At 41.5% G+C, this 26,452-nt stretch overlaps 1 protein-coding gene across 1 annotated transcript in view; it reads right to left on the reverse strand.

Annotated features, from left to right (window-relative positions):
- The window catches only part of ITPK1 (inositol-tetrakisphosphate 1-kinase), a 160,893-nt gene that overhangs the window by 133,114 nt on the left and 1,327 nt on the right, over positions 1–26,452 (reverse strand). The window lies entirely within an intron of this gene.

A 26,452-nucleotide genomic window follows, 5' to 3' on the forward strand; every position in this document is an offset into this window, starting at 1 on the left:
TTATTAAAGGTAATAAATTATTCATCCTACTAGACACTCAAAGACATATTAGTAACCAATGGTAATTATAAGTAGTTCTGCAGGGCTCGGCCTTCAAACATAGGCCTACAACATCTACAGTGATTTTTGGCATTACCACATCCAGTTCTCTGATAAGGCAGGCAGCCACACCACGCCGGAAGATGGTTAGAAACCGTCTTCAAACCAAGCTGTTTTGGCACTGTATTTGCAGCAAATCCTACCTACCTTTGCAGGGATCCTTCTCACCTCATGCTCAGAGAGCTCTCAAACAAAAATGAGATAACTGCATTAGCCTAATGCTGGTTCTTTAAGACTCAGATAGCACAAGACCTGAAGTCAGCTGAAGTGCAACTCCTCCAAACTCTACCTACTATTATGCTGGCCTCTGCATTGCTTCTGAGCAATACAAACTTTGGAACACGCGGGTTCACCAGTAAATCCTTGAACTGCATCAAACAAGATAATCAAGCTTCCGCCTGCTTCCTTTCAGACATCACATCTTCTGGGAGAGGGCCTAAGGATTAACAAGTACAGAAGGAATGTACTGGGAGCGAAATCAACAGCACAGCACACCTACACTTCAGCCTAGGTAGCTATAAATTTATTTAGAAATGTGAGCCTCACCTAGCTTAACTCCACAGCTCAGGTACTAAGAGCTACTTTCCTGCAGTAGCATGTAGCTTAGTGCAGACTACAGTGCTCGCCTGAGGCTGTATCCAGCTTCTGGGTTTTGCAGCCTGTGCTTCGTTCTTCACTGCCAAAATCCCCTGAACCGGCGTGTTTAAAGCTGTCTCAACGGGTATCTTCTTGCACTACAGTCAAAGCTATATTGAACTGTAGGCCCACTGAGATTGGAAAAGAAAATCAAAAAGACAAGAAGAGAAGAGCAGAACAGGAGAAAAAAATAATATATATTTTTTTGATCGCAATACAGGTGAGGCTGTGGAAAAGTGGGTGAATAAAACATTATCCACCCTACAGCCATAGAGAAGCTCCTCTTCTAGAAGGCCAGAAAAATCACGTTTCTCTTACAGATTTCCATCTGAGAGGAGATCAGTTCTCAGAAATTGAAGCATTTAAGCCAGATGCAAGCCCTGGTTTATTCTGGGGCTTCTTTAGGGTCCTGCATCACTGTTCAATGTGGCCTAACAAAAAATTATTCTCTGTTCAGTATGGCTTCTAGTTTTTAACATATGTGCACCAAGGCTAGTGAAACCTGCATACATATTTTATAGACAGCTTTCTCTCAGGATCTTAACAACTCCCAAGGCCCAATTATTAATGAGATAAACAGCTGCCTCCCATGCACTGGTTAATCAAATACATTCAAGGTTTCTGAGGCTTTTGAAAGAGGAGATGAGGTTTACATAGACACAGTGTGCATTTTTCCCTTCCTTTGGACACTACAGAATCATGACTTGCATTAAGACATCCAGAAACTTGTTTCATTAGTGGTTTTAGACTTTAGCACCACTAGTCAGCCTTAGGCATCAAACAATTCTTCTCTGCAGATAGGCTGCCCAAATCACAAATATTGGTTCACCAGCATTAATACAGACGGCATACCGTTATCAGCTTTCGAGCAAGGTTAAAGACAGATTGGGGCTGATATACACTAGCTCGTATCTAATTATAGCTACATCCAACTATATGTATGTAGATACAGACATCTTCAAATTAAATACATTTTCCTTGCACCCTACATATAAACAAATGCTGGTTCTTTAAGACTCAGATAGCACAAGACCTGAAGTCAGCTGAAGTGCAACTCCTCCAAACTCCAGCTACCATTATGCTGGCCTCTGCATTGCTTCTGAGCAACTGCACTGGCATTCTAGTCATACAAATCAACTCCAGTAGCTGAAATTGATTCAGCAAAACAGTGTCTTCTTCAAGCCTCTGAAAGGTTTACAGAAGGGTTCAGAGCTTGTGGGTCTCCTGCCCAGTTGATGCCTGCGCTGTTAAAACCGCTTTGTGGCACTTGCTGTAATAGTGACATGACTCGAAGGAGAGATTTTGTCAAAATCCTCAAAATCATGGCTAAATCCCCAAAATGAATTAAGAGTTTTCTAGAGGATGGGTGTTTCCTTCTTACAATGCTTCTCTACAAAGAATTTTTAACACATCTGGTAAGCCAACCTAAAACCCTTCTGTGCAAGAAAAGAGATAAAAACGTCTCCTAAATTCTCACCGACTAATCAAAGCTCAGAGTTTTTTAAGCTTCTAAAACAGCAACTAAAGCAGACTTAGAGTGCACAGGCTTCTTAGCAGCTGCTATTTCCACAGCTCTCCCTTTGTTCCCCCCCCATCACCTCTCTCCAGTGTATTACAGGTGCTCCGTTTACTTTCCTAAGTTTTATCTGGATTCCTACCTTCTACCCAAATAAAAACACCCTAGCAGCTTGCCAGAACCTCGAGGCTGGAATTCACGTTCAAAGGAGGAGCTGAAAATGCCCTCTTCTGTAACAAAAACGTGCTACGCAAGGTCTTTTGGCCCAGCACGCCTGCTCCAAGGCAGCTCTGCCGGGCCGCCACCTGCCCAGTACCGCAGGTCCTACAGCCTTCCTGCACACTGGTAGGAAGAATGAAAGCATGTTTCCATTCTCCTGAGAACAAGGGGCAAGGGGAAAAAAAGCATGTCTGCCACGCAGGCTTTCATCTAGAAATGGCATTTAATTCATTAACCTTGAAACCAAATGTGGTACACCCACTGCAACTTTCCAAGACAGAGGCAAACGGCGTTAAATAAACCTTTTGAGAGTTTTATAGAGGCCAGACATCCACTGAGACATGCATGAAAAACGTGTAATATAATTCTTTTTTTCACTTCTTGGACCTAGGAAGGACTGGGCATTATTTTGGCAGAAGTAAGAGACATATTTAAGTTCAGCAACTTGCCTTGCAAAAATGAGCTTATTCATTTTCAGCCAGGCTTCAATAAGATATATAGGTGTCTGGGGGGTTTTCTCCATGCAAAACTGCATCATACAAACCAGAGAAGGTTAACAAGAACAAGTTAATGTCTGCTCACAAAAGAAACTCTATCGCAACTTCTCCCCTGCCCATTTTTTTTTTGCATAAAGGATGGCCCTAAGGCTCGAACATGGTACAAGTCAGTCACCAAGACTCACTAGCTCCGGCAGCATTTGTAATTTCTTGTCTCCTATGTTCACCAGTGATCATCACTGGCCTACGTAAGGAACAAGTCTGCTCTTAAGTTATGGAACCAGAGTAATGTCATTGTTTCATAGACATAATTAACAGCAAGAATCTGCGTGAAGAAATTCCTGTGGCCAAATACATATTCTGTAACGTGTACGTAACTATCTGACATTTCATAAGGTTAAAAGTACATCCACAGAAAGAATTAGCAAGAAATAATATATGTTCCTAGAAATTTTTGCTCCTCAAACTCTGTATCAGTAAAGGTTTATTATAGCTCACTCAGTCAGTTCCTCTACTTTGTTTGCTCCCTTTGAGACACGTTTCAAGCTTCAGTCTTTAGTTTGGGGCATTTCTGAATGCAGCTGCTACTTTAAAGAGGGCTGGTCGGTTTAGCCTCCAATTAACGTTGGCTAAAAACGGTTCCATCAGCCTAATATAATCTGAAACAGGCTTTCATCTTTATTTTGCTACTCAGTCCCCAAACACTGCACGAACTACGTCAAAGGCAGACAGAAAAGCAACTAGAACATGAAAAGCGCAGCTCTGCAGCACAGTTGCCTATTTGAGAAGAACAAGACATAAACTAGTAAAAACATGGTACAAACTAACGAAATGTGAAGTGGATTGCTTTTCTCCATTTCAACAGGTTCAGATGCCAGCACCAATAACAGGAGCTTCCCTCCCCTGCAACTGACTCTTCTACCTTGAGTTGAGGTCAATACCAACCAAAATTTTCAAGGAAAAATGATTTGACTTTATTTGGAAGCCTCATTGAGAGGCCTGCAATAAAATGAAAACTTGGCTTCCCACAAGTATTACAGTCACACTATTTCATAATATTCCACTGATTGACACGTGATCCACTTCTCCAAGAAGCAGTAGGACAGAACATCAGACAGTGCAGCAGTGAATCATCTTGGCCATCTGCACAAGATACTTGATTTGCACGATCATGTGTAAACCATCAGAAACAGATGCAATAATTGGGTATGGTCCTATTTGCAAGCAGCTAAACTGAAAGACAGCATGTTAATGAATAATTTTAATTACGTAACATACAGAATAACACAAACAACTGATACATGTGAACATCAAAAAAACTTAAGAGTGGAACCTAAACAGCACATCCCCTTTCAGGATCAGTATACTGATAGAAGTTGTATAGATGACCATGTTATTTATCTTCTAGCTACAGAAAACACTAAGAAGGGTCCCATGCTAAAGACAGGATTCAAGTGATTCAGCCTCTCTCCTGGTGTGAAACTGCCCAGATGCTTAAGGACTTATCCAAACCACATTCTTCTTTCACTCATCTTATTTTAGCTTATAAGGTACCTTTGAGCTATGCATAAAAATCACTCATCTTGGTTCCCAGAGGTAAATAATGGAAATTTTCCACTGACACATACTTTTGCCCCTCTCTTCCTCCTCCAGAGGAGATGTCAAAACATCAGGACTCCATTTCTACACAAACACATGCCAGAAGTCAGAGCAATCTGCTTGCTGACTGTGTATGATTTCAGGCTGATATGACAACAGCTGAAGGTCACAGGAATGCCAGAGGCTGTGGCACCTAGTACCTGTTGACAAAGGCCCTATCACATCCCTGACAGACCCAACCCAAGGGTGGGTGACTACACCTTTAGGAACAGGCGATACCAAAAAGTTCAGATAAGAGACAGAGTTCTCCTCAGTATCCTCGGACAGGGCTGCAGTGTGAGGAGTTGGAAATCCAACACATGAAACAAAGTAGCTTTGCCAGCCTTTTAATATTAAGGCAAAGTAGGTCAGGAAGATTCACAGAAATACACTATAAAGCTTTGGGCAGGGAGGAACGTAGGATTAAGTATAGAAGGTCAGAGAAAGCAAACCTGAAGCTGGAACAGAGATGAGACAGTGATATAAAAAGTCTCCATCGCTCAAGATAGTTCCTGCACCCGAAAAGGGCAAACGGGATCTCTGAGAATCTCCACCCTAGCTGGAGAAAATTCCTGCCCCAGGGTCTAGACCACTTCAGAGAAGTGCATCTGTGTGTGCGTTGCATATGTATCTATTTTGTCAAGCATTTTATTCTGATTTACATAACATTGAAGTTCGACGTTAAAGAAAGATTAAAATTCTCCCTACTTCTTCCAGTCCATAGGCTTCTTGCTTTAAGCAGTAGCATGTGCATAGTTCTGCCAGAATACCCATTTTCCTGTCTGCTTCAGTGGATCATTTGCAGAGTAATAGGCAGAAAAATACAGTATTTTATAAATCATAAAAAACACAGCTACTACCTGCTTTTGATCCAAGCTTTTACAGAAAAAATTCACATCCCTCCATAAACTGAACTTAATGATTTAGTCAGGAAGTTCTGCAACACGGTCTTGTTTACTTACAATAAGTTCAGAGCATCCTATTCCGCTAAATCAAACAATTTTTTTCCTTGATCAGCTTGAGTCCTTCTGCAGACATCACTATGCCCAAGACTCTTCCTTGAGCTCGCTCTCCTAGCATCTGCCTTGCTGTCTCCTACATCTCCAGTCCTCCCTGGTACATCATGCTAATCTCACACAGATGCACACATACACACTCTCCAAGTGCTCTAATTAATTCCATCCTTGTTCTTTTCATGACTTATCCTAGACAGCAGCTTTTAACACCCGTCATTTCCAGGAGTGATTGAGCTAATGTATTATATGACTACAGCTTTCTCAGATTTGGCAAAGGCACATAGAAGCTGACGTATAACCCCCAAAATGCCATTACGTTTTCTAACTGGGCTTCATTTTACCCCCCATTTAGATCCACTGGGCGTTCTGCTGCGCTGTGTAATTGGAAGAACTAGACAATTTCTTGGGTCTCCTCAGATTTTCTAGCAGCTGCCTGGACAAGCAAAATCACACAGGAGCACTGTTATTCATAATCTCATTCTCCCTCTCAGAAAAAGAACCTAAAGTCAACACTTCCTCTGTATCTATTACATTTGTTTCCCCTTTATGGGATTAAATAAGAGTCTCTGGTACCTGCCTCTCCTCATTACAACCCTGGTGCTACTACAATGTGCTGATGAGTTAAAACCTCTTAAAGGAGAAGGAAGGGGTGAGGGGGAAATCTACCAATTTACCACTGTCCTTATCATTGCTAAGCAGGTGGATACATAAACAGATAAACAGCTGATACAGCTTTTGAGTAGGAAATGGAAAGGCAGACACAAAGGCACAGTAACAGCTAGTTGCTTCCCTTTGGGTTATTTTTGTCCAGCTCCACCCTGAAACTCACTCTTCAAACCCAACAATTAGCAGCAACCAATTAGAAGGAAAAATGCAAGCAGTTGATTAAATGTTTGATTAAATGCTGATTACATGTTTGATTAAACAGATCACAGAACAAATTTCCCTTGGACAAGCGTACTCATTTTCTGTTGCTCACTTCTTTTGTTTGTGGACATAAGAGATAAGAAACTGCGGAGATGGTGCTACACCGCACACTGGGACTTCAAGCCTGTTGATGGACTATACAACACACAGCAAGAAGAAAGTGATGCTTCCTCTGCTGTGGGTTGGTTCTAATCTGGCCATCACAGCATACTCACTGTTAACTCCCTATGTTCTCTCTTTAGGGCTTTGATATTTAATCGGGGGGGGGGGGGGGGGGGCGGCAGCAGGGAGAGGGTGGTAATTCACAGGACCCAGCTCAGAGATATTGCCAGAATTAACTTCACAGGCTTAACTGGAGATACGATCAGCATAAAAGAAGGGGACTTGTAAAAAGGTTACAACTTTTAAATCCCTGTAATCCTGACATACATACACCCATACAACAAATTGAATAACTATACATACAAAAATCCACATAAAATAACAGCTTCAAACCCTGTCTGGATATCTTAGGTCCTTGAAGAGCCAAATCCATTGGGCAACTGATTTTCATTCATCCCGTGTGCTGTCACGTAAGATGTATCAAGTCACAGTTCATGAGGATGGCGGGACCATGTAATGCTATTAGGATTTTATATAGAGAAATGTGCATATTCACCTTTCCATCTCTTAGTAAGAAGAAAAAACGTTTGCTCAGAATATTTTCATCAGTTCTTGTTTTTGAAGACAAAAGAAAGCCCTTGTTTGAGTGCCTGCCTTTAAAAACCACTCGCACGTCTACTCGTGCAATAGCAGGATTTCTTATGTCAGCAGTATTTTTTTCCAGCAGCATATTTTTCCAGCTGTTTGCACATCAGACCCCAAACAGCCATGTTTCATAAAGAATGAAACCGTTGCACACTCAGCATGACGTAACTGCCTCACACGCAGTTGCTCGGTGTCGCTGACTTCACCCCACACTAGACAGCTATTATCTGCCTACTTGGATTTGCAGGGTTTTGTGCCCAGTCAGCACACAACCCAAGGTGCCACAGTAAGCCATGAAATACACAGGCATCACCTTTAGATGTATCAGAGACGTTCCTCTTCGAAACCTCTCAGCCCTTAGCACAAAACTGTCAAAACTGTGCTAATTAAAACAAACAAACAAACAACACCCTTGGGAAAGTTACACTTTCTCTAAGAGGCCATGAACAGTCATCACCTCACCTGGACCACACCTTTACATCTCACTGAAACACTATATTATTCTTCATTATTTCCTCTAATTGGTTTCCAGATAAGAGTGAAACACTAACCAGGATACTATTTTTTTTTCCAAGACTAATCTGAACCTAATCTGGACCTGAGTCCACCTACATTTTTTTCTGCCCTCTGAATTCTGGCATCACCATCCACAAAGCGTAAGCGAAGTCCTCCCCAGCCTGCCTGCGCCGGTGCCGCAGCCCTGAGGCAGGCACTGGGCAAGCAGCACCCTAGCCCCACTCCCAGCAGGCAGCTCTGGGACCCGCAAAGATCCAGACCGCCAGCACCCGGCGCACCCACCCAAAGCACGGCTGCTCCCACCTTCCCACGTCTAACCAACAGCCCAGCAGTGTCAGTCCAACAGTATCGAGGCTAGCGTTGAATTTTGCAGCAGAACCTTTTCTTGAGGCCTGGCTTCAAGGTAAGACCAGCTTCAGTGTAAACAACCGAAATGTAAGTGTTTTGAACCAATAAGTTATTTAATTTTGTTTACGTGCTGAAAGTCTGCAGTCAACTTTGAAAGCACTGGCCTGCATATTGGTCAGACATAATGCCTACAGTTCAGTTTACAACTTAACTTCAGGGTGGAGTTCAGCCCGGCAGCAAAGTGCCCTGGAGCACTTAAACCACAGACCCTGCTCCAGGGGTACAAGCACAGCTTTATTTCCCCTTCTTACTTGAGGATGTTCAGTCAAAAGTGATGCTGGAACATTTGTTTATGATTTTACTCCACTGCTTTCACACTCTGGTGTTCTCTTCAAAAAAAAAAAAAAATGCTGATCAGGTCACGGCTGGAATTTTTCAGGGAGACTTTCCCTAGTGAGGAGTAACTTCTCTATTCACCTCCTTAGAAAAAAGGCTACAGATAATTTGGAAAAGAAAAAAAAAAAATCCCTAAAACTGCCATTTTGGCCATTTTAAGCTATGAACTAAGAAAGAATGAATGAGTCATATGTCAAAATACAAAACAAAAATTGAATATTGCTAAAAGTAGTAAGATTTCTTTTTTCAAATATTTCTCTGCAAAATGATCCGCTGTATCTAAGGCCCTAACCAACAAAGTCTTGCATTCTACCCTAACAACAAAGTGATTGCAGATGCTTCTAAAGTCATGCGTATGCTAAACTTGCCATTAAACTCCCCACTCTGTCCATGCAGGAGAGAGACGAAATAACTACATACACAACATAATAAAACCTAGGGCTGTTTCATAATCAAAGATAAGTTTCTTCCCACTTCTTCCTCAAATTTCTCCACTGCCTTGATACCAAGGTCGCTCAAGACGCATTATCCAACGTCTCTCTCTACCTACAGCAACACATTTCTTGTGTTGTGAGTTAAGGCACCAAGCCAGCCAAACATCCCTGGTCTTGCACCTTTCTAGAAGTGCAAGTAGGTGTGGTAAGCTTACACTGCCAAGCATCAGAAGTCAACTCAAACACCTACAGCAAAGATGAACGTGCTAGGAGAACGCAGGCAACAGAAGCTGTGACTGATGCCTGCCACTGCAGACACTCACACAGCACTACTGGTTTTTTTCCTTTTTTTCTGGGTTTTGCAGAGAAGCTGCATGAGCTCCTTCTTGTAAGGTGCTGCCCCTTGAGATGTAAGGTACAAGTTTGCTATTATACCAGACAGCTCTAAGATTAAGACTGCAGGCTTCTATCCTAGATAAGATCCCTCTGGAAGCAAACAAATTTCATTTAAATCACTTTTACAAAGCAGAACCACATGCCAAATCCTCTCATTTTTGCCATCTCCCACTGCAGGTCTTTATCAAAATAACCAGTCAATCAAAGGCATTACAGTGCTATGCTGCTTTGCTCCGGAATAACAGCAATCTTTCACAGTTGTTGTTTCCATGACACTGAAAGCAAAATTATTACAGATTATTTAATATCTGCCCTCCTGGGCTACTATCCTCAGTGAGTAGCCAGCTCAGAGTGGGAACTCCAGCAGCCCTTTACCTCTCACCTGCCTGATGCACTAACGTGTGGCTGCTCTCGGTCACAGCTTTGCTCAATACAACTTCCTCAACAGAAGTGACACCTTGCAGAAATCATTCAGATAATCAAGCACAAGGTTAGCGTTCAGGTAAACATGCAGGATGTCTATCATTCCAAGTCACAAGTATTGCTGTGGCCTGCTGTGTACACCATCTGTGCAAACCCACTGCTCTTTCACAAGAACTGGTCCAAACCGAGGCAGGACCCAGACCAGAAGTCCTGCAGACAGCAGACCCACTCTGGTCTGAAGCACTGCAGCTCTGTGCAGTCTGCTCAAATATTTCCCCCTCTCTTCTGAGGGCTCAAGCCCTGATCCTTCTCTCACTCTCTCCGAATCTCTCCCTTCAACATCTAACCTGACAGCATGCATCAGGTAAACTATCAAGATTTAGGATCAAATATTAGTCCTCTTCTAGCTCTCTCCTTTCTGTAAAGCCCTGGATATGGTACCTCATTCATCTTTTTCTCACTGCCTGGAATATACAACCTGCTGTCCTACAAAACCCTCATGCATACATAGCTTCTCTCCACACTACAGTACAGCTGGTAGCCAAAAAGAAAGACCACATGAAAGCCTCCTTCCCCCAAAACAAAAAACCCCAAACAAACAAAAAACCAAAAAGCACTCCCCCAAGAGGTGAGAGAAATAGAGCGAGCAAGAGAGTGAACAAGTAGGACACTTGGTCTAACAGGCCAAGCGTATTTATTCCTAAGGGAACACTACAAGATACAGTCAAGCTTACAATGTCAGCTTACAATGAGATCATACATAATAAGGATCTCTGAAACCTCTCACACGCATTACACTGGGCAAAAGAAATCAACACTAGTCCCCAAGTAATCCAGGAAATAAAGACAGAAAATAAACAGTCTCTCCCACAGCAGGACAACGCAGTAACATGAAGTTCCTTGAGTAGGAGGAGGAACAGCTCCTCAACGTAAGTAGATGAATGAGCCTTGCCTCAGATGAGGAACAGTGCTTGCACTGGCTCGGAACATCACGTAGCAGGCGTGTGCCGAGCACCACTTCTCTCTTCTTTCCTAGATGATGCTCACAACTGCCCATTTGAAACGCAACCAAGAGACAGAGGGCCTTGTGACATGATCCTAAAAAGCCTTCTATCTGTTTTAGGCCACACACATACCCCTCCACTCAAACACTTTCACCTATGCTTGAGAACTTCTTGCAACTTTGAGCAACCCACACCGTTATGCAGACTTACTGATTTCAATCTCGGACGTGAGACAATCTACATGAACACGGGCCCACCTTAAAATACCAAGCTTCAACTTAAGCAAATTACTTGCCTCTGCCTCCCTTTTTTCACTTGGGAGTGTTCAGATGACCACCGCTCCACTTTCACTCTCAGAATGTGATCTGGCCAGGAGTTCACATCTACACCATCCTAATCCACAAAGGAAGACTGATAACTTTTTGGGCTGCTTGCCAATCACTTAAGAGGTATTATGCTATTTCTCAAGCATCATTTTACAAGATGCATCAAAATTATTCTATTTGCCAGAAGCTAAATATGCAGTCTTAAAATCTCTAGGAGATTCTGGGCCTCATTTAGAGGGAAAAAAAATGTTTCTTGGTACAATGGTAAACACTAGATTCCTTCAGGAAAAAAAAAAAAAAAGGACTGCAGAGTGGCATCTGATACTTTCATTTTTAAATAAGCATGACAAAACCAAGCTGCTACCCACTTCTGATACAGCCCTCTGCCAGCCGATCATTCAAGTCTTTTATATGTTTATTACAAATAAATTCATGTGTAATAAACATGAAGGAGTAAAGACTTCCTGAAGAGCCAGTCACAGTAAACAACTCCAAATATGTGAAAGAAAACCAATCACTTATGAGAAAATACTTTTTTTTTTTTTTTAATTTCACAGCTAAATTAGTAAGTTGTATAGTGCCTTTTTAGAGAAGATGCTAAAAGACTTCCACTTTATGAGAGTTTTCTCCGAAGTTGCTGTGTTTGGTAAACTGTTTTAATACCAGAAAAAAAATTCATTCGGGGCAGAGGGCTTAGGATTAAGCTCAAATTTATTTGTAGCTTCCGAAATTTTCATTTTTTCCTGTGTTTCACAAGGTTCTGTGCGTACCTAGAAAACGGCAACTACACACTACTACTATGCAGTCACAAGGGCCTACTTGGACTTTACACACCCACATAAAAGGCAGAGAAAAATACAAGCAAGAAAACTTCCCTCATCACTATCACTGTCTCAAGTGGATTGGACTGTTGCATGATCTCATGGCTCCTTCTCTTTTCTTATGCTACTGCTTCATTTTCACCATATATTAGAATGACTGAGTTAGGAACATCAGTGCAAGAAGAAACCTTAGCCTGGCAAAAGCCTACAAAGTAATGCACGTAATCTGTATATGATAACCTGAAAATATTTACCAGTTAAATAGCTCTGAGAGATTAAAGCAGTTAAGTGACAGCTAAAATTATTAAAATACTGGGGTCCCCAAAAACTTGCTCAGTGATATTATTTTCTTTTACAGAAATCACCAGTGAGAACAGTCAAATTTTAATGCCTCGAATTTTTAATTTTGAACAGTGGCTTGGAGTAGAGGAATGTGAATGAAAAGCTGCTGGCAACTACCAAGATCAAGTAATTAACACTTTGTTTCTTCTTTGAAATTCAAGGATCTTGGAGCCATTTGCTTTCAATTCACCCATACAACAGCACTGTTAGAGTGTTTTATTATATGTGCACTTGATAGGTGACAAAAGATAGCAGGAAATTCACTGACTTGCTTTAGTGACAACACACTCTACTACAGAGCCAAGAACCAACCCTACTCCTACTGCCAGGTCAATGCCTGACCTGAGTGACTTTACTGCCTCTCCTGGATCAGAGATTATTCTTTGACTTGGAAACTTCCTTAACACACCCCCTCACCTGTGGTTTCAGGTATCAATGAATACATGGAAGACATCAAGTATTTAAAAACATTTCAATTGTTCGCAGTTTATCTATGAACACCTAAGGCTTGAGCCTGATTTCAAAGCTGCCTGGGCAACACATGCTTTAAAACCCCTGATAGTCAAACTATACTTCTGCAGCACAGAGGGAAAGAGCCACCTCTCAGCTCTTTGGGACTGGCCTCACAGGAGGGTCTCCAAGTTCCTGAGCTAGTGTGAGCATCCAAGACCGACATCAGACATTTTGGATAAACAATTTAATTTCCTGAAGTTGTTAGAGGGGAGGGAAAAGCTAAGGAAAGAATTTTCACATTCAGATAGAAAGGTATGGGGGGGGGGGGGGGGAGAAAGAATAACGTTAACCCTTTAATAGTTTTTACTTCATCATAAGGAGGTCAGGCTTTACGAAAGCAGAACCCTCGTCCCTGTCCTCAGAAAAGGCTCCAACAGTTCTCTCCTCGAAGCCAAACTGGCTCTGAAAACACCCACACGCAGACATTACTGTCTTAAAGATTGAATAATATTTAACTGAAAACATTTTCCAGCACAAGCTTTCTTCTCTGTAATGTTAACAGCACTACTAGCTTGCTCCATTTTGCCTGGGGCAGCCCCAAACAACTGGCAGTCAGTCTCCTTTGATCTAAAGGGGGGATGAGAGGGAACAGGGAGATTTTTGTACAGACCACATGCAATTTTCCACAAATAAACATTTTCTGTTTCAACTTTTACTACCAGCAGCAAGTATACTAAAATCTGTTCTTACAGGGAGCTTTCACACCCACTTACCATTCAACATAAGAAAAGGTGGCAGCAGTGCTACCAAGGAACAGGAAACTCAAATACTATACTTGGTCCGGCAAAAACATTTCAGACTACTCTACCGGATACTTCCCCGGGCCAAGCAGGCATTCAGAACATACTCTCAATTGGAATTGTGGTAGCATGTTTTACTTACTACCTACCACGCTTCTGATTCTTGGCCACCAATCATTTTTATCAAGTCACTACACGCTTTAAACGCCTGCTCTCAAGCAACGACGGAAGAACAGACCAGCAAAAGAGTTCCAAGTGTTGGTCCCAGGCTTCCCACTGAATTTGTACCGCTGTGAGCAAACAATTTCAATCCTCGTATCTCAGATTCTCCATTTGGGGATGGAAGGGGGCAAGGGGAAAAAACACTTTTCCATAGCCTATTAGTATCAAAGCTGGTATCTCAAAGAAGTATCATTTGAAATACATGCTGGTTAGAGTAAATTCTCTACCAATGTTTTATGGTTTCTTCGGTTTTAAGAAAACTCCCCTGTCTGGTTCCACAAATCTTTTTCACAATGACAAAGACGAGAAACTAGGAACAAAGAAAAATCAGAGAAACTATTTGTTAACATAAGAACAGCCACAGCAGATCAGACTGAAGGCCCAGCCTACCCAGTCTCCTGTTTCCAAAGTTTTGTTCTATAGCCAAAGACACAAGAGAAACATCCAAAAATATCGTTTGTCTTAAATAATCTCTTGCAATTAGAACTATACTATTTTATTACCACTGTAACAACGCTAGAGGAAAACTTGCCCAAAAGGTGTGGGATTAAGCACTACATTTTAACTGTTTATTCGAGACAAAAAGAGAGATCAAATCACAGCACAAATATATTGTGCCAACTCCCACCCAAACAATATCTATTGTGAGCTAAAATGGGGTACTAGGCCAATCAGGAAACCACGTAACACAGTAGTAACAACAGCGCAAAAATGAGAAAAAGCTTTCACCAGAAGAGTTGGTGGTCTGCACAGTTCACATGGTTCCACTGCACACCGTTTAATACCACCATGCTGCAGACATGGCAACAATAGTCATCTGCAACCATAATCCTGTACTATATATCTGAGTTTATTTTACTTAGAGGGGATTAAAAGAAAAGAAAAGAAAAGAAAAGAAAAGAAAAGAAAAGAAAAGAAAAGAAAAGAAAAGAAAAGAAAAGAAAAGAAAAGAAAAGAAAAGAAAAGAAAAGAAAAGAAAAGAAAAGAAAAGAAAAGAAAAGAAAAGAAAAGAAAAGAAAAGAAAAGAAAAGAAAAGAAAAGAAAAGAAAAGAAAAGAAAAGAAAAGAAAAGAAAAGAAAAGAAAAGAAAAGAAAAGAAAAGAAAAGAAAAGAAAAGAAAAGAAAAGAAAAGAAAAGAAAAGAAAAGAAAAGAAAAGAAAAGAAAAGAAAAGAAAAGAAAAGAAAAGAAAAGAAAAGAAAAGAAAAGAAAAGAAAAGAAAAGAAAAGAAAAGAAAAGAAAAGAAAAGAAAAATCCTCCCAAATGACCCAATGTCTTTCTCATTCAAATCACTTCTGGCTCCTCCCAGCATCATTTTGGGCTCCAAACTGCAGACTCATAGCTGATTAAGTATGAGCACTAACATCCCATCACAGCATCTAAGAGACATTCACAATTAAAACACAGCAGCTGAGCAGCATCAATCAAGTAGTCTTCTCCATAGTCCAGACTCCCCACAGGGAAACATGCAGTTATATACTAAAGATCCATTTGGTTTGGTTACAGTACCCAGAATCACAGATAACCTATAACATGCTGTAAGGAAAAGATGAGTGAAAAAAGCTTTAAATTATATTTAGACCAGACAGTAGTAAGATCCACTGCTAATTCCACAGAAAAGCAAGTTCTGATCCACAGGAAAGTTCTACCTTGAGCAGAAGCGCTACTTGAAAATCTATCACTAATACGCAACAGGGATGAAAATCAATAGCCTGTAGAATATATAAAGAGCACAGCTATGATCACATTGCCCTAACAAAGGGATGAGGAGACCTAGCTAGAGAGCTACTGAAACAAAGTTAGTACAAAATAAAAGCCATGTAAACTTGGTGGTAAGTCAGTGAACAGAGATTTTCACTCTCTACTGAGTTGCGAATACAACAATTCAAACCACAAAATCTCTCACATGCAGAGAACTGAAGGCCTAGTATAGCATCAGAAAGAGAAAGAAAGAGAAAACAAGAGCTTCAACCTCCAACAAGCTGATACGTTCTGTCTCTTGAAGCACGCTATATTTTATAGAGGCCAGGAAAAATGCCAAAATAACCTACTCCCTCCAAAATTCACTCTAACCTGAATGGAATGCCTGGACTTTGATCTATTCCTCAAGACAGAAGAAAAGGCTACACTAAAATGTCAAACCCCAAAGTCAAAATATAACCCCAACTACTATTTATCTGCCTGCAGACAAGTCTCTCTTCCTCTAATAACCTCAGTTACTACTTGCAGTCTATGCGACCAAGGACATCTAAAGGTATAGAGCAAAACATTTTCTCCCCAAAGATTAAACCAGCTTTAAAAAGGTGGCAGAAATTTTGAAGAAAATAACTTCTATTGAGTGGCAAAAGCTACAGCTCAGTTTTATCATCATATCCTCTTTGCACAACACATGGTACCCCAACACAGTGCGTTTGGCAATACTACTATTCCCCCTCTTAGTCTTATGCTTTCACCTCTCTTCTGTTCAGCTATAGGGTGCAGGTCAGCAACTACAAGTATTTTTTTTTTTTAAGCCATTATCCTTTCATTAAAGTAATAGCATTTCTTAATTTCCTCTCCCTTCCCTTACTCCCACACATATGCTCAGACAGACTTTAATGGGACTTTTCTTTCAGTGCTTGAAAACTATCAGATTGACAGCTCCAGTGAATTAAGCTGCCTCTTTGTTGGCAGAACAGCAGCAGCACCACAGGCAATCTCTGAACAAGCTCCCTCTATCCTCCTCTTCCCACCCCTCCAACTAGTAAGCGTATCTAAATGCTGAACTTCACACATGGCTCTATCATACCAGGGGGCCTTGTAAAGAGTCTCTGATAATGTGGTTTGCCCAGACTATCTCACACGGGACACTAAGGGTGGAGCCACATGTGATGGAAACATCATAAGTCAGCACATTACCAGCAAGCAAGCATGGCTGCATCCACCATCCGAACAGCACAAGAACTCCAAAGTCATGAACATGTTCTAAGTGCGTTCAAGTCTGGTTTAAATACCGATTGGCAAAGAAAATTTATGAATGCTGTATCGAGACAACTCTTAAAGCCATACCTGAAACTACAGAAAAACTACGTCAACTGAAAAAGCAACAGAAAGACCAGAAAGACTAAATGCCCTCCGTATCAGACAAAAGATATAGATTTTATTTGCAAATGAATTCTACACAGGGCATAAAGCCCACAGACAGTTTCTATTATTGTTACAGTGCTAGCACTGTACTTCAATTTTGGAGAGTACTCCTCGGCTACGTTATCACCTAACATGGTCATGCAGCAACTGTGGATCTGACACTTTTCTCTCTTTAATTATGATGGGGTTTTTATGTTCCACAAAACACTCCGTAATTGGCCTAGCACATGCTAATCTGTGATTTAGAACCAAGTTACAATATGGCTCCTGAAATGCGCCCAACTTCGGTTCCTCCTCCTCCTGCCTCTTATGTAAGCTTTTTCATTTTAAGTAGGGAAGTTCTTTCTTTTTTGGGGAAGAACTTTTGACTTCTGAACTTCTTGCAACCTTTTGATTGAAATGATTTAACTTTTTCAATTGATCAAGAGCCAGGGTGTTTTAGTAAAACAAACATATATGCATACATTTAAAGATTAGAGGTGCCTATTTCTTTATGGGTTAAATAAATCCAGAAGCAACTTCATATTTTCTCATGTCTTAGTCACAGCAAAACTACAGAGTAACCAAAATACACTGATACTCTCTTTATGTTCCTGTGACATTAAAAAAAAAAAAGCAAGTTCAAAAATACATTAAAACAGTTTATGTAAAACGCATGCACCTGTAGCTATTAAACACAGCGTCGTGGATGCAACCTCTACCACGGGGGTTTCTAAACCACCAGCAGAAACGCAAGAGCGTCTGCCAGGGGAAGGTGAGCTCATTTGCTTTGTATCTCATGCTCTCTCTAAACATCTGCTACAGTCACCAAGATCCTGGCTGGTCAGGTTCAGGTCTATTCAGCTGGCCTGTCTACCAAAAATCACTCAGAGTGGTTAGGGCCTCTGCTGTGAAACAAAACATACTGATCAACCTGTGCTCGAGGAACCTCACATTACCCTGTGCTAACCTCTCATCCTTCAGTTGACAGCAAGGAGACAGCCAATACTAACTGCATTGATACCCAAACTCCAGTGACAGCGGGCAGGTGGGGCTGGATTCCCAGGCAATATGATCTCCTAAACAGAGGAAAGTTTTTGTAAAGGGATAGCTAGAGCCAACCCTCACTGAAGCATCCAGAAACTAATGTATGACATGCAGATAGAGTAAGAGAGCAAGAGTCATCAAGAGCTACATTCATCTCTATATTTTCTAAATTACAAGAAATAATCAAGAATCGCACTGAAACACAGATATTTAAGAAACAACCTAGCCAGTCGCGTTTAAGCGGTCATTAGTGGACTCATTAACAACACAGCATATTGCCGAAGCAGGCAACATTTCCTAGCCCACCTATATAAAGGATGATACTTTCCGTCCTTGTAATGGAACCACACTAAGAAAATAAAGTATAAGCCAAGCCATTATGCCATTTCTTGTAACGGCAAAAAGCAATTTAGGAGTGGCAGGGAGAAACAAGTACAGTGCTCTGTCACTGCAGATGGGGAAGGAGTGGCATGGCACAAGCAGACCTGTATGATATCGTATCCTTCCAGGGCCATTAATCACCCAGGACATCATTTGTTCTGTCAGCTATTAACCAGTTACTCCAACACGCAGATAACTTTATCAAGGTTAGACAGTGAGAGTCATTACTAAACACTACAACATGCAATACAGAAGACCTTGTTTCTGAGAAATCCTTTCAACTATTTCCTTCTGCTGTAAAAAAAGGCATTCTATTAGTACATGTATTTAGCCGTATGTAACACAGGGAAAAAAATATGAGCAGAAATTAGGAAAAGTCTCCAGCACATTAAAAAATATGATTTCAAAGGAGAACTACATTATTTACAGCCAAAATACTCAACACAAAACAGCTCTCTCAAAGCACCATTCTTTAGCTTGTTAGCACTCTTTAAAGGGGAGAAACTCCCTCAAAGCACTCTCACATTTGTAGTATGGTCTGACAGGGCAAACATGGAGCTTGGGTGAACCGTTCTTCTGAACAACCAGCTCAAGACTTAGTATTTTGTCTCTGCTACATACTTGTCTCAGTCAAGCACTTTTATTTCATTGTCAGTTGTACCACAAAAGATTCTGTTTCACAAGGCAACACCTGGGGACCCACGCTAAATACGCATAACTGATGCATTAGAGTAAAAAGTTGGAAGTCTGGTGACAAGGAGGAAGAAAAGCCTGTGAGCAGTGTGACGGAGGGAGAGAATAATCTGCTTTCTTGGGGAGGGAAGACAAACCCCCAACCCTCCTAAGCAAGTCTGACTCAGCAGTCTGTGACAAGACAAAACCAGATGCTTCATAAATCCTTGCTAACCCACCGCGCCATGGGGAAAGGCCTGAACAGCTCAACACAAACTGAACCTGCTTACACGTTCTGGGCCCAGCTCTGCCAATTACTTTCCTAAAAGTGCATTTAAATTAAGAAACATACAGTTCCTCCACTCCACAAACCAGATCCCTGGAAGCCCCACTGAGGTCAGTAAGCTGACAAGCTGGTACTGCAGGACAGAGTAGGCTTCCATTTTGGTTCATGTGCCTAGCCATGAAACTAGCCCCAGCGCTGCAGTTAGGAGGAAAGAGAACTGAAAGTCACAGGATGAAGGAATTTTACTTGGAATTAAAGGATGACCCCTTCTCCCCAACAAAACCCTAACACTGCCTTTTTGAAAGCCATTCTTACACAGTATGTGAGTCTTTTCCAAATAGGATTTATCTCAGCAGGAGGAGAAAATACTACCTAACATTTGCATAGGACTTGGACAATATGAAAATATCAACAGTTTCTCCTTTGATCCCATAAAGGGCAGAACTCCTTCTGAAGAGTTAAACCCCACCAGGGCAAATCAGTCCATTGTTTGGGGATTGCTGAACTTAGAAATGAAGAGAGACAGAGAAGATAACCTAACAGAAGAGCATTTGTTCCCCAGCACTATGGCACCGATGTGCCTAGCACAGGTGCTTATTTTATCTGCTTTTGTTTCACATGCTCTCCTTCCTCATTTTCTTGGAATATGTTAAAGAATGCCACCTCACCAGAAAGTGTCAAACGCTGAGAGGAGTAGCACATCTATCCAATATCATGAGATAGGGAGCATCAACTGACGCTCTAAGTGTGGTACATTAAGGCAGAGCAAGCGCTTTCAGCGGTCATCTCTGGAACCCTTCTCAGATAGAACCTACACACTAGAAAAAGCTGCACATATTCAGCCTGTGTGCTTAGACTTCCCAAGTCACGGCTCCTGAATTAGTAGTAAAGAGACTTCAAACTATGCCAGGTACACAAAGAACTTTCTCAGGCACCTTCTGCAATATCACAGATTGTACAAAAACAGGGATAGATCTCCTGACTTCAGGACAGGCCAACCTCTATGCCTTGAAATGGGACCAAACAGACCCACGTCATTCCCAGTGTGTTTGTCCAAACCATTCTTAGAAGTCTCAAGCAACAAATTCCACCACCTACCTAGACAATCACAGTATTTCTTCCAAATTCCTAGCATCCCTCCTTCTTGGCTACTTTTTTTTTTTTTTCTCCTACTCACAATGGAACTGCAGTACACTGTTCTCTCTCTCTTTCTTTTTCCTTCCCCTTCCTACAACATCTAAAGATCCCTCTTTAACCTTCTCTTCTTCAAGGTGAATAACACCAGTACGATGCACCATATTTTCAAGACCTGTGATCTTTCTCACCGCTCTTTTGGACGTTCTCCAGTTGACCTGCCTTTTCCTTGAAATGCAGTGCCCAAAACCAGAGGCAGTAGGTAAGGGTACTCACTCCAGTAGTAGCCTTATCAGAGCTGATAAGGAAGGGAAGAATGGAAGCATTACTTCATGCACCCTGAAGGCTATATTCCAACATATAGCGTCCCAAGATGACATTTGCCTTTTATTTTTTGGCAACATTGTCAACTCGTATTCAGCTTGAGATCTACAAAAGAATTCAGAGAATTTCTCTGGAAAGTTGCTACCTGACCAGGCTTATTTTTATTCTTCCTTGCCGCACCTCAAATCAAACAGCTTGTGGTAAGGGATCTACCAGACGGAGGATGCAAATTTCCTGAATCTATGGTAAATGATTGTTAGATTATGAAAGAGACTCACTGTGAAAACAGTGATTGTTACAGTCACTTCTGCTGCTGAGCGGCTATGCTTTGCGTTCCCACGAAGTAGTTCTTGTTCTGCAAGCATAACGCAGCAAATGTTTTATGAGAAGGATGTCTATCAAGTAGTGCTTTTAGCTATTAAGAAAAAGTACATATTACTAGTTCTTCTGGGATGCAGAGAAAAATCTCCTCTGCAGAAGGAAGGAGCAGGAACCAGAAATACACTGAACTCTTTTCCTCCAAGAAATACGGGGTGTTTTTGCTGCTACCCTTGACATATTTTCACGGTTTATTATAATTTCTACCGTTCAGCTAGCTGTTAGGTTTTGCTAGAGCTGATGTCAAAGAAACTTATCCACTCACCCTGCTCCCAGTTACTTCTCGTGATACAGTATTTCAGACTAACACAAGAACAATGGGAGCTATTGATCAACGCACATACATTTCATTTTTATGGCTTTTAAGATCGTAAAAGCTACCTGGCACAAGTCAGGCATTTAAGAAAAGCAATATTTAGGTTTTCTTGTGGGGAATGGGGGTTAAAGAAAGTCCCCTGAGCTCTTCCTGGAAAAAAACATGCAATATACCTCATGGCTTGCTACATAAAGAAACAGCTTAATTCAGTAGCCTCAGATCAGAATTATTCTTAAACCTATCTTAAAACTCTTTTGCACAGGCCATGGCACAAAACTGACCACAAAAAGTTTAAAAGAGAAAAGAGTCATACAAATCTACAGCACTGACAACAGTGTTTATCCTTATTTTATTGTGTTGATTTACTGAAGAGTATGTTCTAATATGTGCCAAAAGAAGGCTTAACTGCCTATCACAGAAACAAAATGGGAAGAAGCAGGTTGAAGAACTAATTTAGCTTAAGAAAACACCATGAGGAAGCTTGATACACACAGAGGAATTTAAATTAGGCATACTAATATTTTGATAGGAAAAAAATCATTAGATGCTATGTTCAGCAGATTGATCTCCTACTGGTATCAAAATAGCTTTGTTATAACTCAACAGAAAAAAACAACAAAAATCATAGTGACCTGTCAAACCCAAAGGGTCTTCAGTAAAAGTGACGAGTGTTCTAACAGGAGTTACAGACCCAAAGAAAAGTCTTTTGGTTTTATGCAAAGGGATGTACAAGAACTGCTGTACTGCTGCAGACAGGAATTCAAGAACGTGGTCTGAAGTTTGAGAACAACCTTCGGCAATGGGTAGCACCTAGGAATCCAACCAAGACAAAGAGGCCTCAGTTTCGTGTGTGTGAATCAGTGCAGTCAGTCTGTCACAGATGATTTCTCAGGGACAGAAGACAATTCGGTTTGCTCACTACAGATCACAGCAACTATGCTTTACCAGAAGGAGATCTTGATTACCTCACTTCTATTTTCTTCTTTTGTGGGTAGAATTTGTTTTTCTCAGAATTTGTAGAATTTCCTCAGAAATTGTTCCTCCTAGGCCCTCTCTTCTTTTACGAAAAACGCAACACAACAAAATCGGACCATAAATAATCTGGACATTAAGGTGTACAAGTAACGTGTCTTCTGCCTGTCAAACTGCAAGATGCATCATGACACTACATCTTCAGGTATATCTTCAATTCGTTTGCTATTCATTTTCTACACAGTATTAAGAGGAAATTCTGACTCATTATGTGTATGAATATACAGAAAAGCTACCACACTAACGTGTGAACTTATGAGATGCCCAAGTGAGCGCTCTTACCCTAAATAACCGTAAAAGTAGCTTTTCACTCAGAGTGGGGTGACTTTAAATTATCTCCTCTTGGATGAAGCATATATTCACTTCCCTTTACATCACAGTAACTTAACTTACGTTGCCATAACCTCACTGTCTTGCATCTCCATGGCTCCCAGATGAGACAGTATTAACTGAGGATATGCAAAACAACTATTAAGGAAATGGAAGCTTTGATACGGTACAACCATTTGTAAGTGGTTACACATCACTAATCTGAACTGGTACCAAACACATACAACTTATTTTTGAAAGAGATATGTGTAATTCTTTGTACTACTGCCACCACACCTCCTCATATGCATGCACACATGAGCCTTTTTCCTCTCTACGTCCAAAAAGGCCTGGCAGTACATCTATGCATATTTTTACAAAAGGTTATTTAAAAAAAAAAAAAAAAGGCATTGAAGAGTCTTTACCACAACCTGCAGCTCACACCACAGTTCTGCTGTCTGCGTAATGGAATGGGGCACCCCCTTATTCCTAAATTCTTAACCTTGTATTAATGCTCACACAGCTGCACTGCAACAACCATTTCACTGTCAAAGTGATGAGCAGGGAACTGACTGGATCGAAAACTTTTGCCAACTGCATAATCACTAAAACCAGCTTGAGACAGCAAATGAGACCAAATAGCTGGAAGAAGGAGGAACCACTCCTTTCAGCAGTGGCAGGGGCACAAGGCAACATCAGAACTACAACTTTACACCACAGGCTCCTAAATTCCCAGTGAGGAGCCCCTAGAAACCCTATCTGACTTCTTAACAGGCTGTAGGTGCTCTATACATTTTGTCAATACCAGTTACCAAAAGCTTTGATACTGCGCCACCACCTAGGTGGAGCTGAACATAAAGACTCACAGGAAAGTCTACTTCCTGTAGCAACTAAACATTTGCACGCTGCAGTTCCATAATGGGCCCTAGCAACACAAGTTCACTTGCAGCATATATGGTAGCAAGCAGATAATATTAAATTCATTACGAAGCATGGTGACCCAGCAGCTTTCTCTTAAAAGCATGGGAGGAAAATTTGGCAATAGCAGCCTCTTACATTGCCTCCTGAAGAACAAATTCCCCAAGCAGATTAAGAAGCCTGTGCTGAATGCCCTGTTCCACACAGAACAGCTCGATCCCACCTCACACCTCTCCAAAGAATGCCCCTAGGCAGCAGCAAGGGCTCAGACAGGGTCACTTCTCCCTGCTGAAACTGCACCAGCGTACAAAAAGGAGCGCAGAAGTCTAGCTCCGTGGACAGCTTACGTAGGAAGGAGGTGCAAGGTGGAACTGAAAGCCAGTGCAGGAAGCGGAGACCAGAACCAAGGACTCACTTCATCCCAAAGTAACGCTCTCATCACAGCACTACAAACGTGGCACACAGGATGACAACCCTGGCACCAGAGAGCTCACATACCTTTCTACACAGTGACAGGTTCAACCAGAGGATCAGAGCGAGCCTGGCCTAGTCTACAGGTTCAGTCTCCCTTGGGAGACAGCGGGCACAGGCTTGAACCTGGGCTTCCCACTCCCCAGGCAAGTGCGCTACCCTCAAGGTCACAGCTCCCCAACTGCAGGCCAGGGACCATTGATGCTCCACAAAAGGCCTGTGAAACCATGCTGCTGTTACCACCTTTCCACTCAGAAGCCTGAAAGAGACACGGCAGCAGTAACTGTTTTAGTGGGCTGTAGCCCAACAATTTGGTAACCACTGGTCTAGGCCATAACACGGAGGCAGATACCACCACAGCCATCACTTTCTCCTCCTCGGGTTACATCCGAAAGGCACAGCCAAGGCTGTTACACCCTACCAGGGCTCTGTTCTTCATGGAGCATATCTAGTGGGCCACAGCAAGGACCCTAACTAGCTCACCAACTGCAGTGAGCTCCAAAGGCTTTGATACAAGGAAGACTAACTTGTGAATCCAAAGCTCAGGTGCAAGTGCCAAGCCACTTTGTTTAGGCACCAAGGCAGCAGCTCCAGTAACATGCATTACCAGAGCTTTACATAACAAAGCAAAAATAAACAAAAACCAAAACAAAACAACAAAAAAGCCTAGGGTCTACAATTTCCTGTCACGGAACTGTTAAGGATAATTCAGATACCAAAATCTAAGAGAGAAACCTATCAGAACCCAGCCTAAGTCGCACTTTAAATACCTTCCTCATGCTTGGATCCAGTTTTAAGAGACCTGCCCAGTCTTTGTGGGGCAGAGAACTGGAGAGAGGCCTGCCTATGCCCCAGAGCAGCACTTCAATGACTGGGTCACTCATGCTCGCCCATGTGTCATTTCAATCAGAACTATATAGCAACATTTCAGCTTAGGAGTGCTGCTGGAGACAAAATCAGAAATCTCTTTAAAAAAGCAGCTCAGCAGTTTGAACTGTCTTCTGAGAGAAGATCTAAGTGATTTTTAAATGTCCTTCCCTGCTCCTTTTATGACACCAGTGCTTCGCACTAAAAGTAGCTGCACTGGCAGACTGCAAAAAAAATGAAGATTTTTCTTACCCCAACAATATTCCTGATTTAAAAATAGTGATACTTCAGCAGTACTCATTAGAAGTCTTCTGTTACTTTCCTGGGTTATATAACCACTTTACTGCAAACCCATACAAACAAAACTGAACTTTGTAGTCATCCAGAAAGTATATCCCTAGGCAACAGGCAAATAAATTCCAAGTAACAGTCACCGTAAAACACGGAGTAGACAGACAGACACATAGTCCACTGTAATGCATGAATCACTGTACAGGAATGAGCACGCTTGCCTTATTTCCTATCATGCACAATGTTTGTGGTAAGATGTATGTGGAGCTTGGCATTACTTTTTCTACAGCAACAAAAGCTTACAAAGACAAAAGTAATCAAGTAACTATTATACATAAAACATTTGAAATCTGCCTGAACGAATGCAATCTCCTCCTACCGGTGCCAATGAAAGTCACCTGGGCGGAAACTAGAACATTCAAGACTTCAGTGCAACTTGCTCCAACAGCTGTGCCAATCTTTAAACCTGACACTTAACTCCACATTTTCAAACAGGCTAATACTGAACACTCCAAAAATCGAAGCCTGACTGAACGAAGGTCTCTCTCCAACGTCTGTAAGTGCTTTTCAAAAGAACTTAGCTTGTACCACAAGGGCTGCTGTACGAAATACAGGAGGAGGCAGCCCACTTTTCATCGAGAAATTAGGAAAGTGTAGCGAGACACACACTATGGGGCCAATTTTCACATCACTGCCAGGATAGAAATCTATTAATAAATTTGTACAGCACACAAAGAAATCATGGATCCATGATATGAAACACAAGTGTAAGGAAGTTCTGAAGTGTGGAAAGTGAAGCAAACAACCTAGTCAGGGAAAGAAACAGGGACAGTGGAGGGAAGAAAGTCAGTTGGGGAGACTGCTAAACTTGAGAACTTACAGCACCCAATACCAAGAATGAAAGACAAGTTACTAGGAGACGCTCTTTATGTATTTTCCAAGATTCCCCTTAGTTTCAGGTCACAAAACCCAAGCTACATAAAACTTCAAGGCCCTAAAAACGAGGGATTTTTTAAATGGCTATTAGCAGTTAATCTTTGAGTATCACAAAAACTAACCAGAAATCTCTCTTACGTATGTTCAAAACTTAGCATCAATCATTTCAAAGTATTTGTCTGGAGAACCACATGAAATTTAAGAAGACATTA

This window comes from Struthio camelus, chromosome 5 (genome assembly GCF_040807025.1).
Source record: "Struthio camelus isolate bStrCam1 chromosome 5, bStrCam1.hap1, whole genome shotgun sequence".
Taxonomy (NCBI): Eukaryota; Metazoa; Chordata; class Aves; order Struthioniformes; family Struthionidae; genus Struthio; species Struthio camelus.